Source organism: Castor canadensis, chromosome 5, assembly GCF_047511655.1.
Source record: "Castor canadensis chromosome 5, mCasCan1.hap1v2, whole genome shotgun sequence".
Taxonomy (NCBI): Eukaryota; Metazoa; Chordata; class Mammalia; order Rodentia; family Castoridae; genus Castor; species Castor canadensis.
The window spans coordinates 83,617,364-83,636,975 of record NC_133390.1 but is presented as its reverse complement, the minus strand read 5'-3'; the positions used below and the strand labels follow the sequence as shown (position 1 = coordinate 83,636,975).

At 39.2% G+C, this 19,612-nt stretch overlaps 1 long non-coding RNA gene across 1 annotated transcript in view; it reads left to right on the top strand.

The window, feature by feature from the left end:
* Nucleotides 1–14,324, top strand: part of LOC141423273 (uncharacterized) — a 98,188-nt gene extending 83,864 nt beyond the window's left edge. The window contains exons 2-3 of the long non-coding RNA XR_012448003.1: nt 11,992–12,139; nt 13,712–14,324. This is a non-coding gene — a long non-coding RNA (uncharacterized lncRNA). The remainder of the gene's footprint in view (nt 1–11,991; nt 12,140–13,711) is intronic.
* Nucleotides 14,325–19,612: the final 5,288 nt, after the last annotated feature.

The following is a 19,612-nucleotide window of genomic DNA, read 5'->3' as shown; positions in this document are numbered from 1 at the left end:
TGTCTATTTTTGTCCTGAGTTAATTTATCTGTTTATTCATTGTGTTCTCTTTTTCACTTTAGTGTTTATACAATGCTTCTATGGTTTCCTTTATTTCTTCTTTTGTTTTTTCAAATTCTCTATTTTTGTTGTCTTGGAATTTCTTGAGTGTCTCCTGTACATTTTAGTTGACCCTATCCAGTATCATCTCTATAAAATTCTCATTGAGTACCTGTAGTATGTCTTCTTTTAAATTACTCTTGTGGGCTTCATTGGGTCCTTTGGCATAGTTTATCTTCATTTTGTTGGAGTCTGGATCTGAGTACCCGTTTTCTTCATTCCCCTCTGGTTCCTGTACTAATTTTTTGCTGTGGGGAAACTGGTTTCCCTGTTTTTTCTGTCTTCCCATCATTGTGTTTGGTGTTGTTACTGTCCCTGTACTGTGTGCTATTAAGTATTTTCTAGCTTGTAATAATAACAATGGTAATATTTAGAATGGAAGGGTGAGCTGAGATGGAAAGCAAGAAGTTAAAGAAATGGGAAAAACAAATACACAGACTGGAGGGAGAAAACAGAACAAGGTGTCAGGCAAGAAGATTTCAAAGGTATAAACAGGGAGCTTTAGTGTACTAATCGACAGTAAGCTGAACAGACATTAGAGAGACAGAGAGAGGATTGAAAATCAAAAATAAAAAAAAGGTAAGAATAAAAATAAAAAATAAGTAAATGAAAGAAAAATCTATTTATACAAATGTATTAAAATAAAATGAAAAAATAGAAAATTTAAAAAAACCAAAAAACCAAAAAACCTCCAAGTTGAAATGCAGTGAAGTCACAGTCTCCAATCCTGGAGATGGTGCCTCAGATGTTGTTCAGTAGTTGTCTCATCAAAGGGGACACATAAAGAAGAACAAAACTACACACACACATGCACAAAAATAACCCCATCAAGTGTCCCAAGTTCAAATGCAATACAGTTTCAGTAAGTTTTTCAGCTTGCAGGTATAATTCGGTTGTTCTCTCATCAAAGGTAGGGAGACAAAAAAAAAAAAAAGAGTCTGGAGGCAGTTCTGAGAATGGTTTCTGCAACTGTGGCTTGCCTGCCCGCTGTTTTCAGCCTGCTGTTGCTGGAGGTGTTATTTACGCAGATCTCTGGGATGAGCTTAGCACTCACCTGGCCCCGCAGGCTTTGTTTGTTCAGAGTTCTCTTGTGTGGGAGCCTCTGCTACAAGCTTTCCCCTTTCCAAGCACTGGGAAAGGTGCTACTGCACCCGCATTGTCAGGCCTGTGTGTTTATTTACAGTTCATGTGGGAGGTGGGTCTTTCCCCCTCTCCTGTGCAGTTCTCCTCCCACCGCCACTTTCACAAGTTTTCCTACTCCTGGTTACTGGGTGGTGCTGCTACTCCTGCCAGCCACCATGTTTGTTTACAGCTCACGTGGGAAGTGGGTCTTCCCTCCTCTCCTGTGGAGTTTTCCTCCCTTCGCCACTCTCACCAGTTTCCCCGCTCCTGGTTGCTGGGCGCATGCCCCCGCTCCTGCCAGAGGCTCTCCTGCCTGCCCGGCTTGTTTATTTCCAGTCCCGGGAAGGATTCCTTTCCCCCAATCTTTGGTGCTCAGGGTGCCCCACCCTCTTTCCAGCATGTCTTATTTGTTCTTATTGCTTATTAGTCAGTTTCTCTTTTTTCCTGGGGTGGAGGTCAGTCTGTCCAGGGGGCTGTGCTGCTCTGGCCCAGGCTTGTCTGTGGGAGTACCATGGTACCACGAAGCTCATCTGGTCCACGTCTTCCCAAGCCGTCTGGGCGCTGGCAACTGGTGGCCCGGGGACCCTCCTTGTTTCTCTGTTTAACATGAAGTGGAGATTCTCTGCGCCGGCAGGAGGTGTGGAGGGGTCAAAGTTATGCCTTTTCTCAGTGATTATGCCTGCAAAGTGTGTCTCTGGTGTCTCTCCAAGATTTCACTATAGGAGGCTCGCTTTCTGCTTCCTCCCTCTAGCCGCCATCTTGGAATTCTCCTCCTTAAGTTCTTGGAATGAAACCAACTTGATCAGGATGTATACTCTTCTTAATGTGTTGCTGAATTTGGTTTGCAATTTTTTTTAAGGATTTTTGAATCTATGTTCATCAAGGAAACTAGAAATAGTTTTATTTTGTTGTTGTGTCCTTATCCAGTTTTGATACTAAAATAATACTGGCTTCATAGAGTGAGTTTGGAAGTGTTGGCTCCCTTTGAATTTTATTCTTTAAAAGTCTGGTAGAATTCAGTGATGAATTTATTTGGCTCTGGGCTGTTCTTTGTTGGGAGGTTTTTATTACTGTTTAAATCTCTTGCTTGTTGTTGATCTGCTTGAACTTGTACCTTCCTGGTTCAATTTTAGTAAAGCATATATGCCTGGAAATTTACTGCACATTGTTCCCTAGATCTTCCAGTTTATTGGAGTATAAGTTTTCAAAATATTATTTAATGATCCTCTGGATTTCAGTGGAATCTGTTGTAATGTCACCTTTTTGTCTCTGATTTTGTTAATATGTTTCTTCTTTTTCTTTCTTTTCATTAATTTGGCTAAGAGTTGACAAATATCATTTATATTTTTAAAAACCAACTCTTTTGTTTCATTGATCTTTTATAGTGGTCTTTGGTTTTCATTTCTGGTCTTCATAATTTCTTTTTCTTTTGTTTTCTTTTTTTAGGTATTGGGGCATGAAATCAGGACCCTGTGCTTGCTAAGCAAGCATTCAGTCACTTGAGCCATACCCCAACTCTTTCTTGCTTTTAGTTATTTTTCAGAAAGGGTCTCACATTTTTGCTCAGGGCTGGCCTCAGACTATGATCCTCCTACCTATGCTTCCTGCATAGCTGTGACAAGTATATACCACCATACCGAGCTTATTGGTTAAGATGGGGTCTCACTACCTTTTTTCCTGGGCTGGCCTTGAGCCATGACCCTCCTAATTTCTACCTCAAGTAATTTCTTTCCTTCTACTAATTTGTGAGTTGGTTTATTTTTGTTTTTCTAAGACCTTGGGGTGCATGACCAGGGTGTTTACTTGAGATTTTTCAAAAAATAGGCATTGATAGCTATAAACTTTCCTCTTAGAGCCACTTTCATTGCATCCCACAGGTTCTGGTATGTTGTGTTTATTTTCATTTGCTTCTAAAAAAATTTTATATCTCTCCCCCTATTTCTTCAATGACCCATTGGTCATTTAAATGTGTATTGTTAAGTCCCCTGCCTATTTTCTGTAATTTCTCTTGCTGTTGATTTTTGATTTTATCCCATTGTGGTCTGATAAAATACAAGGAATCATTTCAATTTTCTTGTGTTTGTTGAGACTTGTTTTATGTTCTAAAATATGATCTATTTTGGAGAAAGTTCTATGGGCTTCTGAGAAGAATGTGTATTTTGTGGCTATTTGGGTGGATTATCCTGTAGATATTAATTCCACTTGATCTGCAGTGTATTTTAGTTTTGAAGTTTCTTTATTGATTTTTTTGTAGGGATAACCTGTCTATTGGTGTGGTCAGGGTACTGAAGGCACACACTATTATTGTGTAGGGTCTATCTGTGCCTTAATGTCCAGTGACGCTTGCTTTATGAAATTGGGTGCCCCAGTGTTTGGTGTGTATATGTTTGCAAGTACTATCTACACTTGATAGATTGTCCCCTTTATCCATATGAAGTGACCTCTTTGTGTCTTGTGGCTAATTTTGGTTCAAAGTCTGCTTTATCAGATATGCAAATATCCATTCCTGCTTGCTTTCATGTTTCATTTGCTTGGGATTTCATTTTCATTTAGCCCATTTGTCTTTGTCTGTGTGCTCTGTTTCTTATAGACAACAAATGGTTATGTCTTGTTTCTTTAAATCCAATCCATCAGTCCATGTCTATTAGAGATTGAGAACATTAACATTCAGAGGTATTAATTTAAGTATGTACTAATGCTCATTTGTTATTAGTGAGATTTATTCTTCCCTGTATTTGTGTGTGTGTGTGTGTATGTGTGTGTGTGTGTGTGTGTGTTACTGGGGTTTGAACTCAAGGGCTTGTGCTTGCTAGGCATGCATGCTACTATTTGAGTCACACCTCCAACCCCCTTCCTTGTATTCTTATGGTTGCGTTTATCTTCCTCCTCTGGTTGTAGTATTCCTTTAGATATCTTCTGCAGTTCTAGCTCAGTGGTCATGAATTCTTTTAGTTTTTGTTTATCATGGAAGTTTTTTTTTTTAATTCTTCAGTTATGAAGGATAGCTTTGTTGGGTACAGTAATCTAGGTTGATAGTCTTTTTTCTTAGGACTTAAGTACATCATTCCATGCCCTCCTGGCTTTGTGTTCCTGTTGAGAAATCTGATGTTATTCTGATGGGCTTGCCTTTGTGTATGACTTGGTGCTTTTCTCTTGCTGCTTTCAATGTTCTTTCCTTATTCTGTATACTTAACATTTTGATTATATTATGACATGGAGAGATTCTATTCTAACTTTGTGAGTTTGCTGTTTTAGAAGCCTCCTGTACTCTTGTGACCATCTCTTTCCCTAGATTTGGGAAGTTTTCCATTTTTATTTTATGTAATATGTTTTCTGTGCCTTCAGTTTGTATCTCTTCTCCTTTTATGCCCATGATTAGTAGAGTTGATCTTTTAATGGTGTCCCAGAGGCTTTATATATTCTGTTCATACTTTCTTGTTTATCTTTATTATATCTGAATGTTCTTCAAGTCTGGCATTCTATCTTCTACCTGATCCAGGTCATTGGTGAGGCTTCCAACTAAGATTTTTATTTAACTAATTGAGTTTTTCATTTCCATATTTTCAGAATTTTTATTTCTCTCTTTATTGATTTCCTCTTTCATGAACTGTCTTTTCCTTTTATCATTCAACTGTCTCTTTGTGTTGTGTTTGAATTCATTTGAATGTTTATCCATTTCCTCTTTGATACTATTGATTACTGATGATAGTACTAGGGTTTGGACTCGGGGCTTCATGTTTTTTTAGGCAGGTACTCTCCACTTGAACCACTCATCCATCCTTTTGTGTTGGCTATTTTTTTTTTTTAAATAGGGTCTCACTTTATTCTTAGACCAGCCTGGCCGTGAGCTTCCTATTCATGCTTCTGCATAGCTGGGATGACTTGCATGTGCCACCACACCCGTCCACTGGTTGAAATGGGATCTTACAAACTTTTCTCTTAGGCTGGCCTTAAACTGTGCTCTTTCTGGTCTCCACCTCTGGAGTGGCTAAGGTTATAGGCTTGAGCCACCATGCCTGACTTGTTGATGATTCTTGTAATCATTGTTTTGAATTATTTGTTTGGGTTATCACCCACACTTTCATTGGATTCCACGTTGACATTTAGAGGGATCATAGTGCCTTGTTTTTATCATATTTCACATTTTGCATTGGGATTTTTGCATCTGGGGCCAAGTCTTTGGTTGTAGGTTTTAATCTGTTGTGTTCTTTTAGATGAAGTACTCACAACGTTCAGACAGGGTTGGGTTGTGGCCAGTTTGTGATATAGTTTCTCACCACTGGACTGGGAATGTGGCTCAGTAGCCAAAAACTCACCCACTATGCCTAAGACACTTGGTCTCACCCTCTGCATCACTCGGGGAGAAGAAGACTAGCTGAAACAGTGACTGGTCTTCAGTTGCTCTTGGGCACCTCCCTGAAGCTGCTAGAGGAGGTACCTTTAGTCTACCATCTTAATCAAAACTGTCCCCTAATAATTTTTAACAGAAAAAAAAATGACACAAGGTGAAAGCTGAGTGTTCTTTCCTTAGACACATCTAAATGAAGGTGGAGTGGTGGTAGAAATGGCCCTGTCTTGCTTTAAAAACTATGTTGAAGTTAACTTTGCCAAAGCCCTTCCAAAAGGAGCTATTTAGTACCTTCCTAACTTTTTCATGGTCTTCTATTGTCATTAGTCAAAATGTTTTTCCTTACTTTTACCCTAATACAGGACTGTAAACATTCCTAATGTTCTCAGGGAAGAGAAGAGCTCAGGGCCGGGGAGTTCACCTAGAAAGAGCCCAGGCACAAATACTGTATTCAGGGGCTTGGGGCATGGCTTTCCTGGAGTGCAACAGAAAGAGGATGGCCACTTGAATGCCTTCACTGCCTGATGTATTTCCCAGTTATGCCTGGCGGCTGACACGATCTCACTCTGGGCAGGACCTGAGCTGCCTTCTTTCTGAATCTGTGCTTCAGTCTCCTCTTCTGTGCAATGAGGAAATTAAGCTTGGTGTACTCTAAGGCTCTCTCTGATTCTGTAATTTCACAAGAATTGTTTGCAGGTGAACAACTGTATCTAAAGTGCTTGAATGTGCCCAAACCCCATTTTCCCTCTGAAATCTTTGAAGTCATGAACAATAAATCTAGGATCCAGTCTTCTATAGTATGGATGTTGAATGTCTCCTAAGGCATATGTGCTAAAGACTTGGATCCAGGTGGCATAACTGGGAAGTAGTGGAACCTTTAGGGAGAGTGGAGCTTAGTATGAAGTTCTTGGGTTATTGGAGGCTTGTACCTAAAAGAGATTGCTGTGTGACCCTGATCTCTTCCTCTCTCCTTTTGTTTCTTGTCTCATGATACAATGTGCCACCCTCGCCAGAGGCCCAAAGTGTTGAGGCTACTCAATCTTGGATGGGAAACTCCAGAACAATAAGCCAAAAATAACCTTTTTCCCTTTACAAGTTAATTGCTTCAGTTATTTTATTATATTAGTGGGAAGTTGGCTAATACACAGGCACATGTTGGAGGCCCAGGGTCTAAAATCACAGTGCTTTAAGGACACAAGCTTTAAAAGAAAAAAAAATTAATAATAGAAACATTTTGAATAAAAACCTGTGTTTCTAGATTTTCTTAGAAAATCATAAAATCTAGTACTGGATCATCATGAAATAACTTGCTGGATTGGAATAGTGGCTGCCCCTTCTGGTAAAGAGATGTGGTCTCACCAGGTGTTAAACAGACCCCATCAACCCCTTCTGTCTCTTGGACTCTGAGACTAAATGGCAGTTGTTGTTACCATTCTTCTTATGCCTTCTTTATTAATTCACATTACCTTCTTGGCCCTTCTAAGCATCCAGGTTTTCAATTTCTGATTTTTGGGGGGAAGCGATCACCTTTGGATCCTTCTCAAGGTTAATCTCAATAAGAACACATGGAAGTCATCAATACGTGTTTGTTGAGTAGTTATTATACATCTATACCTACCTAAAATGAAGGGTTTGATAAAAAGTCAATTGGTCCTTGTCTTTGGAGTTTTATATGTTCCTAGGTTCTTTCCTTCCCCATGGAGACAAAAAGATTTGCTTCTGAGTAAGCCCCTGTCTAGCATAGGCCCTCCTCTCATGCAGCCTTACTTCTGGCCATGTATTTCCTCAGACTGTCTAAGGAGGTTTAGCTTAGTGAACTCACTGAGAAGAGGACTTGGCAGACACCTTCATAAACACAGAAAAGGGATTCTGGAACCCCTCGCATATCACTTTTGAGACTCATTGAAACCACAGGACAGATTTTTATATGCCAATCATCTGAAGTAAGAATCCTCATCTGGAGGATTGACATAAGGGTTTGGATCAGCTGCAATAAACATAAGGACAGTAGTTTCTGGAGGTACTGTGGTATGTCTTGTATGCTTATCTCCCTATCTCTGCTCTCAGTAGTCTCTATTTATCATTAAGTTTCTACTCCTTTAATTTTCCCATTTCCCTGATGATTTTATTTTTATTCCAAGTGAAAAAGCACGGTGTAGAATAGGATATTGTTTTAAAGAGTAAGTCAAGTACAGCCAGTTAACTTAAAATAAATAACTGCAGGAAAACAATATACATATTTCATTTGGAAATAGGGTAAGCTTATCTTTTAGAGAGTGAGAAGAGGTGCTAACTGGATGGGGCACTGGGATTATAGTCATAAATTGGTACTGTCTCAGGAAATTTCATATTTATGGACATACTATTTAAAAATCAGATGTCATTATTTAAAAAAAACCTTAGGGAAATGGTTTTCATTCAAATAAGATCATGGTAAGATGTTTCCTGGCCAAAATATGTTGAGCTACTTATAGAAAAAAAACATTGTAGTGGGTTACAGGCTGTGTTACTCAGTCTTTCATCACTATGACCAAATACCTGAGATAATCATCTTAAAAGGAGAAGATTTTTTTGGCTCATGGCTTCAGACCATGGTTGCTGGTCCCCACTGCTTTGGGCCTGTAGTTGCATAATACAACATGGCAAGAGCATGTGGTAGAGGAGGCCTGTTCACCTCTTGGTGGCCAAGGAGCCGAGAGAGGAAGAGGACAAGGTCCCACTATCTCCTTTAAGGGTGTGCACTCAATGACCTAACTCCCTTCCACTAGACCCAATCTCCTAGAGTTTCCATCACTAACCAATAGTGCCACAGTTGGAGACCAGGTTTTCAGCACATGGGCCTTTGGGGGATATTTCAAATCTAAATCATAGCAATGGGAATATTTTAATGATGGCTCATCCAACAATTCCCTGATATCACAATTCCTGTTTGCTAGTTGGGATCATAACATGGATTATAGGCAGCTGTGTTTAAGAATTCAGCTTCTATATTAACTTCTGAATCTAATCAGTTTCTGGTCTCATTCTGCAACTGTCTGCATGAAGGTATAAATAATACTTCCTGAATAAGGTCGGTTTCTTTATCCATCTAGGGCAATATATCTGGGACAAGAGTCAATTCCTTTTCCCAAATAAAGTTACTCATTTGAGGAAGTAGCCTACTTGTCCTTACACTTAATCTTATACTTCTCCATACTCTATGAAATAGCATTTGTCATTGCTTCAAAATCATAATCTGGGTGGCACCTCACTTGGACCCTGGGACTAAAATATGACAGCTTCATTAATGCTTCAACCCAATAGAACACTGCAGGTATTCTAGTCTTTCACTGAAGATATGGATTGACTCACATTCTTCCACTCTGTAGCATGTGAATCCAGTTCTTACTTCCACCAAGATCCCTTTGCACTTTCACTCTTAATACTAATTTCACTCTTAATACAATACTTAATACTAATCATAGTAATCAGTTACTATGATTGCAAAGATTAACTTTGGAGTGGAAAATTTAAACAAAGACACATAGGACTGATAGGGTAACAAGGAAAGTCATCTCCCTAGCAGCGTAGTTACTCTTAGTTCATGGGCTGCTAAGGCTGAGAAGAACAACAGATCTAATCGAGAACCAAAAAAAAAAAAAAATCTGAAAACAAAAATTCAAGTTTGTTTGGGTTATAACCTTAGCTTGAGATATCTGACATTTATACTTCTTAAAATAGAGAATTTGACTGAGTCAGGTGGCTACCATCCAAATGGAGTGTCGCCACTGGGAAGTGATTCATGCCAACTCTCTCCATGGTGTTTTGCCTTTCTTATATTTAGTTAATCCATGGGCCCGTCATTTGGAATGAGGTCATCAGAATTGTGCCACTCAATTCACTTGGCAAGAGCTACAGCAACTGATGCAGGAAGAAACCTGTTTGAATCCTTTTTACTTAAGAGTACCTATAGGCCAGGTATGCGCGGAGACTTCTTAATTCATGAATGACCCCTCCAACAAGTTCAGTATAATTACTCTCTGGAGACATTTTAATACATTTCTGCTGCTGAAGTCCTAGTGGGGCTAATTTTCAAAATATTGACTCCAACTTTGAGGCAGTTCAGAGTTCTCTGAATTGATTTTCAATACCTCTTTTACTGAGCAATTTATTGTATGCAGATGTAGGTATCAGCTCTAACATCTTTGAAAAGCTTTTATAAGTGACTTCTAACAAATGTCCCCCCAATGTCTTTTTAACTTTTAAAGATGCCAAACAAAAATTGATTGCTAATTGTCTGTGAATGTGGACTAGTATTTCTTAAACTGTGCCCTATAGGGAATGGATTCTAAGAAGTGCTAATAGGTACTGTTTCAGAAACAGTACACCAATGTATAAGAATTGGCAACCAAAGGCTGAAGGTGCAGAGAGACCAAAGAAAGAGGCAGACAGGTAGAGGAATGCACAAATCCAAGATCTTGGGCAGCAGCAGGACAGGGGATCCCTCTACCTAGAGAAAGGAGGAAGGAGTTCCTTGCTAACCTAAATGAAGTTTGGTTGCAGCCAACTAGAAACTACCTGAGTTTTCTCAAAGAAACTATTAATATGTTAACAAACACTGTGTGGCCAGCACAAAATTTTCAGCCACATGAATGACTGTTTATTGTACGGGGTTCGGATGGGTGCCAGGATCATCTGGCAGGCAAAATGGCAGTTATGACCAAGATGGCTAGAGTCATGTCAAGCTGGATCGTTGTAGATACATAGAAAAAGTAAATAAATGAAAAAAATCAATCCATGGCTAAAAACTTTGAGAAGAGCTTTGTCTATGAAAGGGTCCTTATCTTGGAGATTTACCCTCCAACCTGTATATTTGGTTCCTCAAGAAGTTTCATTGTAAAGAAATTGGCTTTAGCATTTTCCAACTTTACCCGAATACAGAAAAATTTCTGATTTGCTGAATGCTTCCTCAGATCCCAATTTTAGTATATATTGATTTATGTAAATTTTAAGTCAAATGTGTAATTTTGAAAAATATGTAGAACTGAAGTGTAATAGAATAGCGAACAAGTCTTGTTTTGAATTGGATCTTCAGGAAGCAAGTTCTGAGATAAATACATGCTAGGGGAGGTAGCTTGGTAGAATTCTCAGGTTCAGCACCTGTGGGGAGAGAGAGAGGTTGAATTGCATTGTAGTCACAACAAAGGTACATCTATTGTAGAGGATCTCTAAAGCTCCAATGGTCCTTCAGAGTTGTCCTGCCTTGAGGCAAGGAGGCTGAGCACTCACAGATCCTCATCACTTGGCTCTCTTAGTGGAGGACAATTCTTGGAGAAAGAATCAACTGGAATCCCCAATTCTTACAGTCTCAACCAACAATTGGGAGATTGGGTGCTTAGCCTTAATCACAGTGGAGGACAGTGGGGGAGTCACCATAAAATTCATTGCAGCCCATCCTTTGTATCACTTGGATCATTTACTTTGTAGATTAAGTTCTGGGAATAGTTCCTCCAGAATTCTCATTGGCCATTTTTCTTGGGGAAATTTGCAAGAGGGAGAAAATGGGAGAACGACAGCCCCACAGGTGCAGCTCATAGAGAGGTTGTGACTGATACTAATGGTCTCCATCCATGAGTACCATTCCTCACCCATTGCTGGCCACTCTCTTGGGCTAGGTAACTTACCTTTAAGGTGTGTCCAGGCTTTTAACTCTGAGGGGTCTGAGCCTCAGAGCCATTTCATCTATCTTCCATTCATTATCAAACTTGAATACTGAGCATTTTCTTCCCTGCCCCCATCAGATAGCAGTAGCTCTATCTCTAGAATGGTGGCTCCTTTTATTGTCCACTGTTGGCACAAGGAAGGAAAAGTGGTACACTGAGAGCCATAACTAAAAGTTTCATGGGAATCTTGCTGGATCACATAGTGGAAGTATTTTCTGTCTAAAAACAAGAACCTCTAAACTCATAAAGTTCAAATTTACAGGGATGGGACACACAAATTCCACGTGTGGGTCAGTAGGACTAACAGAAAGTGGGACAATTCTAGTATCTAATATGTAGGGTCTTTTCATTGATAATGATTTACATGTATGTAGTATTTTATAACAATAATTAATGAATTTAGACATGCAGTTAATAAGACTAAAAGTTACAGAAACAATGCTAAGTAAAAAAATAAATAAATAAAGAGGGGAAACTCCTACCTCTCTCCCTTGGTTTCTGGACTAATGTATTTTACCTGTCAAAGAACCAGCACCATGTATTGGCAGCTTTCAAATTTTCCTCAGAACCCCTTTACACTCTTAAAAATCACTGAAGACCTCCGAGGAGCTTTTGTTTATACGTGTGTGTGTGGCGGGGAGGGTGTGTGTGTGATAGTTGTACACACTGTATTTAAAATTAAAACTGAGAACATTTAAAAATGTTTCTTTTCATTTGAAGATGCCAGTAAGGAGTACATTGCATGTTAGCAGAAATAACATCTTAGTATAATAATTATGAAATTGGTTTTGACCATGGAACCTGAAGATAATGTGAGAGTGTCAGATTGCTCCAGAATATGAAGGAGCATGATAAAGGATGACACTTGGTAAGTAAATTTTATTTGCCTTGGTTTATAATATCTGATTCTTAAAAGCAGGTATGAAATGTGTTGATATTTGGTAAAGTCTGATCTATTTTTATTGGGATTGTTTCCCTGGTTTACCGATTAATTTCCTTTGCCAACAAGATGGCATAGATGTGCATAGATAGCAAAGATTTTTGGTTTTTTTTTTTTTTTAGCAGTACTAGATATTGAACTAAGACCTCAAACTTGTTAGGTAAACTCTCTACCACTTGAGCTATGCCCCCAGTCCCTGCCACTATTTAGTTTATTGTTCATATAAGATCTCATGCTTTTGCCTGGACTGGCCTTGGACCAAGATCCTCTTACATCCACCTGCTGAGTAGCTGGGATTATAGGGAGATCCACCATACCCAGCTATAGCAAAAATTCTTTATATTATTTTATCCTTTATTATTCAAGAAAAAGTATCACCATTTTGAAATAACACGGTAGTAAACAACATAAGTTATTTCCTATGATTTTAATTTTTTTCTTGCTGTTTTGATTAAATAAATAACTAAATACTATTTTCTGACACCCATAATCCCATCGAAGTCAAATGTCCAAATCTCCTCTGACAACTTTTTGATTTTTACTTTCTCAAATTCAGGTCCAAATATAGAAAGGTAAAGGGGTAAAGAATGTTTCAGAATATCTTTTACATCAAAATCTAATTTGAGATTTCTCAGAGGGCTCCTGCAAAATCACAAAGATTTGTTCTTTCACTTTATGAAGAGAGCAGTGCTAGAAATAATTAGGTTTTTTTTTAAGGATATGTTACTATTGTAAAATTTCATGGAAAAGCTGTGAAATTGCAAAGGTAAAATATTTTATTAATACTGAGATATTAGGAGATATATAAATCACGGGAAGTCCCTGGATACTTGTGAGTGTCCTCATTTTCCATATGTTTTAACTTCAAAGAAAGCACTGGCCTCAATTCTGGAGTTTTTATGCGTTTGTCAGAATTCCAGTGGGGTTTTGCCTAATGATATCAGCCAACAGCAGTAATGTTAGTCATAATTTCAGTTATTATTCAAAATGTTAGCTTGGTCATAGGCTTAATTCTCTCAATTTAATCTAATATATTTTGCACCACTGATTTTTAACTAGGGATGAATATCAGACTTACCTATGAAATATACATATACATAGAACAGATTTCTATGCGAGATTTATTGAATCTCTTTCTATTCTTGGTATATTTCTAGTATATTCTTCCTATAATCATGGTATATTACTGTTTTATATCTTAAAAATATTATGTTATATCTCAAGGTTTTTCCTCTATAAAATTATGTTCATCAATTTTTATAAATTGGATTTTTATATCTTCATTGATTTTCCTGAAAATAGGCTTAGTCACTGTTCTTAGAGACATGTCAAAAAACTTGTCTTGAAATGACTGTATCATCTCTGCTATGCATGCCACGGAAGCAATCAAATTTCTTTGTCAGTTACTTTATTCTTATTATGCACTCTCATCAGAACTTTACACTGGAGAAGCATCAATAACAAATTAACCACAGCCATTTTCTCTATCACCTAACATAGTCTTTGCTTGGATGCTTGCCTGAAGATTCTGCAATCAGCTACCAGCCTGTCTTCAACAACAACAACAAAAAAAACCCACCATCTCATGGCCGCACAGAGAAGGACTGTATCAGATATTTCAAACTTTTGACACTTTGACAACTTCTGCATCACCTAGACAAATTTCTGGCCATTCCAGTGGGCCTGAAGTCAGGATTTCCAGGATACTTTTCAGTTAAAAAAGTAGACAGACTTAAGAAACTGCTAGGTCAAGATCCAGCAGAACACGTGTTAATTACATTAGACTCATGAACTGATGAGGGAAAGTTTATTGTGGTTGTTACTTTTGAATACTGTTGATGTTTAAATGTTCTGTTTTTCAGATTTAAAAGCAAGCAAGTACTTTCCTTTCCCTCTTAAACTTTCTATAACCCATAACAATTTATTAGACTCTGCTTTTATGTACTGAAATATAACAATTCAAAATGTTATCTGATTCTCCTCTGAAATCAGAAACTGTTACAACTCCTTACTTTTCATGGTAATGCAGTTATTTGCTTATGTTCAATAAAAATCTGTATGCACATGTGAATAAATAAATGAATAAAAAAACTTCTTAAAACATCAGAATATAATTGGGGAAATCAATTAAGCAACTAAGGCCTTTTTTGAAATGTCAAATTTGAGATCAATCTCATTTAATAGAACCTAGGAGGCCAATGCTTATAAGGCCTCCCAAGAAAATTTACCTGGGACCTGGTTCACAGGGCTACAACCTTACAGAAGTGAAGGCTTGACTGAGGTTGTGAGATCCTCTGTGACATGGTTCACTTGTGGTTGGTGGCCATTGCCCAGAGACCACAAGGCTTCTCCATGGGCAGCCTCATGATGTCACAGCAGGAATCACCTACATCCAGTCAGACAAGAAACAGCAAGTGAATAGGAAGTCCAAATCTTTTCGTGACCTGGTGCCACAGTCATACTGTCACTTCTGCCTTATTCTATTTGTTAGAAATGAGTCACTAAGTGTAGTCCATACTTAAGGGAAGAGGAATTAAGCTCCACCTCTTGAAGAAAGGAGTATCAAAGAATTTGTGAGCACATATTTGAAGCCTCCCACAATTGCTTCCAAAGTTGGCTCTTTCCATCATTCTAGGCCTCCATCATCACCCTTGGGCAATTGTATAATTTAATGGACAAAACTGTCTTATTAACGGATATAATAAAACAAAATAGGTTGTAATTGTGTGCTAATGTAGGTGTTCAAGAATGTCAGAGAAGGACATTAAATCCAGCTGGAATGATCCAGGGGAACTTCACAAAAGAATTAAAAAATGATACTGTTGAAAAATGATAAGATTGCTGGGCATGGTGGCTCACATCTATAATACCAGCACTAGGGAGGAGAGGCAAGAGGACGTAAAGTTCCAGTCCAGCCTGGGCTACATAGGGAGATACTATCTCAAAAAAAAAAGGAAGAAAGAAAAAAAAAAAAAGAAAAAGGAGGGAGGGAGGAGGGAAGGAAGGGTGAAAGCAAGAGAGAGTGTAGCACTTCAAGAGTCTAATATCAGAACCAAGAGGGAGGGATTGACCAGGTGAAGGCAGCAAGGTGAATGTTGGTGCTGAGGCAGGAAAAAACATGTGTCCGGTCTCAGGAACTGAGAACAATATAGTGTCATGAAAAAACAATTAAAATAACATAATAAATGTTTAATTTCAGAGAAGAGACTGGTGGGATTATGAACCAGGGAGAAGGTAGCAGGCCAGAAGACCATTTAGGGTTGAACGCTGAGTCAGGACATTTGAAACCTAGGAAAGGTTTCTGAATGGGAGACTGCTGTGATTAGATCCATGCTTTGGAGAGGTCAGCCTGGTGATCCTGTGAAGACTGGATCAGAGAAGGAGAGTCTAGAAGTAGGATGCTTGACGGGAGGCTACTGAGATGGTCCTGTTCTCCCTATAGTATGTCTCAGAGGCACCCCATCCTGGTGGCACATTGGAGTTACAGGTGCTCCTTAAGAGACATTGAGGCCCAGCCCCCACCTGTGTTCTGACTGAATTGTTCAGAAGTGAATTTAGGCATCCCACATGATTTTCATCCTCAACCCAGGTTGAGAAAATCATGACAAAAAAGAGGAAGTCAGAGTGATGGCTTCCAAACTCTAGGCATATTTTTGGACTGTCGCCTCTTGTCTTTTTCTGAATTCCTCCTCTACTTCTTGAGTCCCCATCCTTCAGTTCTTTGTGGTTTTATTATTTCTAAGCTCCCCATAGATCACCCCTATTTTGTCTAGCTCTTCTATTCCCCAAAGTGTGTCCCATTCTCAAAACTATTTTTCTTTTCCCTTGATCCAGCAAACTTCCATTTGCTCAAGGAAGCAGCTGTCCCTAGATATATTAAGAAGAAAACAATCTGATCAGATTAATTCACACTATGATGTGAATGATTGGTGACCCAGTAACTTCACCTACCAGTATTTGATTTAAATTTTTCCTAATTTAAAAAATAATTTCACACTTAATAAAAGTTACCAAAATAAAAAGATTTCGTCTATACTTTCTTTTAAAATACATTGATTTTATTCTTTCTATTTCTACATACACCCCTACACTCTTTTTCTGAACTATTCAGGAGTGGGCTGTTATCCTATGTATAAATCTTTCAGTGTGCATCTCCTAAGAACAAGGGTAGTCTTCTACTTGTCTACAGTGCATTCACCAAAATCAGTACCTTCACCTTGATGCAATGCTAGTCTCTAATCTACAGACTTTATTCAACAGTATTTTTTATAGAAACACAACAACATTTCTTTGCTCATTTCCTTTCTGGTCCTGGATGTCACACTACTTTCATTTCTTCTGCCAATCCACAACAGTTCCCCAGTCTTTACTTCTTTTCCACAATTTTGATGCTTTTGAACAGCACACAGGCTGACTGCTGTGGATAGTCTTTTGGGTTCGGTTTTCCTGATGTTTCCTGTTTAGATTCAGGTTACCCGTGTCTGACAGGAACAGCACTGAAGCAATGCCGCCCTCCCAGTGCCTCCCACCACCTGGTGCACTACCCACTTGCTCCAAATGGTGCTGTCAGCTTCCACTACTTAGATATGATGGTTTCTACCAGGTTTCTCTATCTGGTTAACAAGTATTTGGCAGTAGTTAGTTATGTTTTGTAGGAATACACTGTGAGACTATATAAGTATTCTGTTCCTCATCAAAATTTCACCCATTTGTTCTAACATTCATTAATGATCTTTGGCTGAACTCATGACTCCTATGATGGATACAAAATTATGATTCTCTAACTTTGTCACTTTTTCTGTTCCTATAGTTGGTCTTCTCCTCTGAAGGAGAGGTTTTCCTTTTCTTTAGTTATCTATTTGTTTATAAAGTGTTTATCCTGAATTCCTATTATTTTCAATAGTTTAACATAAATTAGTATCATTATTTTGATGCCCAAATTGGCTCTGATTTGACCAGTGAGAACCCTAGGTTTCCTGGCTAGGATATTTGACTTTAATAAGGGGTTGATTTTCCATTCAATTATGTCTTCACAAACAGTACAAGTGAGGTCTCAAGAGAAAAACAAAGTGGCAAGACCAGCAGTGTGCTAGCAGGTAGTGGTGAGCCAAATGGCCTCTATAGGACTCATAATTCCAAACTGGCCCAACTTTTCACAGAGTCTTCCTCCTTCCCTGTCCTACAACAGATTCAGTACTGAAGCTTGGAATGACTTTTGAGCTCATCAGGTCCCTGGTTCCAAAACCCCTGCAACTCTTGGGGAGCTGGTATAACAGAATTGGTGCCCCGCCTTGAGATTCTGGGTCAAAGGGCAGGCTTGGTGAGGTGGGCCTTTTATGTGTCTATAAAGGCTTCTGGTGACTCCTGTACCCAGTCACCACCCACCTATGGCCCCCTTTTTTTTACAGGTGAAGAACCAGTGACTCAGCAAGGGAAGACCATCTTCCTAGGTCACGCCTTTAAAGCCGTAACTTGGAGGCTTTGTGCTTGGGCAACACCTGTATTTGTCTTCTAGGTACAACGACCTCTCAGTTCTATAAAACCTGAAAGTTTTCACAGTAGCAAGAATGGGGACCCTACCTGCACGAGGGATGATATTTAGGTCAGGTATTTGTAAACTGGAGAGTGTCTCTGTTTCTCTACTTGACATTTACTTGCAATTTGTTTGGTTCTTTTAAGCTGATCCCCAGAGTTTCATCCTTATAAACTGAAAATAATAATGTCCAGTTCATGCTGTTATGAGCAATTAACTTTAAAGACACCATAAGGGAAGGCCTGGCAGCTAGCTGCATTTTGCTAGCTAAATATGCATTTACCATTCTCTTGATCCCCGCCCCACACCTCCCTTAATGTCACTTAAGGGGCACTTTCTGTTACCGCTTCTCTCTCCCTTACCTCCTGACTCAGAGTAACAGTTGTACACCCTTCAGGCAAATACAGAAAGAGAGCTGTAAGGTAAATGATGCTATCGTATTATACACATCTGTCTCTCTGGGACCATTCTGAACTGTGCCCCAACTAATCTCTGGGCCACATGAATTTGACTACTAAACAAAACTAATCTTTAAACATGCAAACTTTATCATCTGGATTTCTACCCAATAACAATTCAGCCATATTGCCTTATAGTATTTTAAAGGTTTTGTGGCACCTCCATGAGGGAGGGGGCACATCCTCCAAACATGCTTATGAATGTGGATAACTGGTACTGAGCAGCACACTCAAGCCCTCCATAGGCTTTATTAGGCTCCACACCTTCCATTCATTGTCTTCATGAAGGGAATCTGTAGGGCAGGGCAGGGTCATGGCATGAAACCTCCAAAGTTCTTAGCAGGACTGTCACTCAACTTGCCAGGCTTGGCCTCCAGGGGAAGATGGACTCTCCTGACATTGGGAGTGTAAGTGAAGCTAACCAGTGGTTTGTGGTGGGGATGGCCATACCTGAGATACACAACAGTAACTAATGTGTCTGTAGTGTCCTGGGCTAAGCTAGCTCTCGGGCTTGGAGCGATGAAGTGACTCCTGTGTTTTTGAGTAACTTTAGCAAAGGAGCTTAAAATCACTGCTGATTAAAAATCTATCCACTTGGCCTAGGAATGTATTAGACAATCACAATCACTCAGCACTGAAGAGGCCTGTAATGGCTTTAAAATTAATCCACAAAGTATTTGAAACTTCTTCCTTCAATGCAGCCTAATTTCTTTCCTCTTGAGTGTGGATTATTCTGAATGATTCACTTCTAATCAACAGAATGTAATGGAAATGATGGAATTTGACTGTCAGGGATAGGCTATAAATGACATTGTGCTGCTGTCTTTCTCTCCTCTCTGGATCATGTACTCTTCAGGAAGCCCACAGCCATGTCATAAGGACACTCAGGCAGCCCTAGAGAGCGGTGAGGCCTCCTTCCCACAGCCACCTGAGTCAGCCTTCTCAGAAGTGGATCCAGCGCTGATCAGAGCTAGGGACCAATGCAGCCTCAATGGAGACCTGAGCCAGGGCCATCCAGCTCAACTACTCCTCAATTCCTGGCCCACAAGCATCACAAGAGTAATAAAAACTTATTTAAACCTCTAAGTTGTATAGCATTTCATTATCTAGCAATAGACAGATAATTGTTTCCATAGCAACTGTGACAAATACATGAAGTAAGTGGCTGTGACTACCTACATGCTTTTGTCTATTAGCCACAGGGGTGAGGAGGAGAGACATTCTGAGGGGCCTATGAGGAGAAAAAAAGAGAGTAATTTGCTAGAAAGGCTCACAGAACTCAGAATGATGCTTTACTTACACTTACCTCTTTATTACAAAGGATGCAACTCAGGAACAGTCAAATAGAAGAGTAGCATAAAGGAAAATATGGGGGAAGGGGTGCAGACGTTCCATATCGTTAACGGAGTG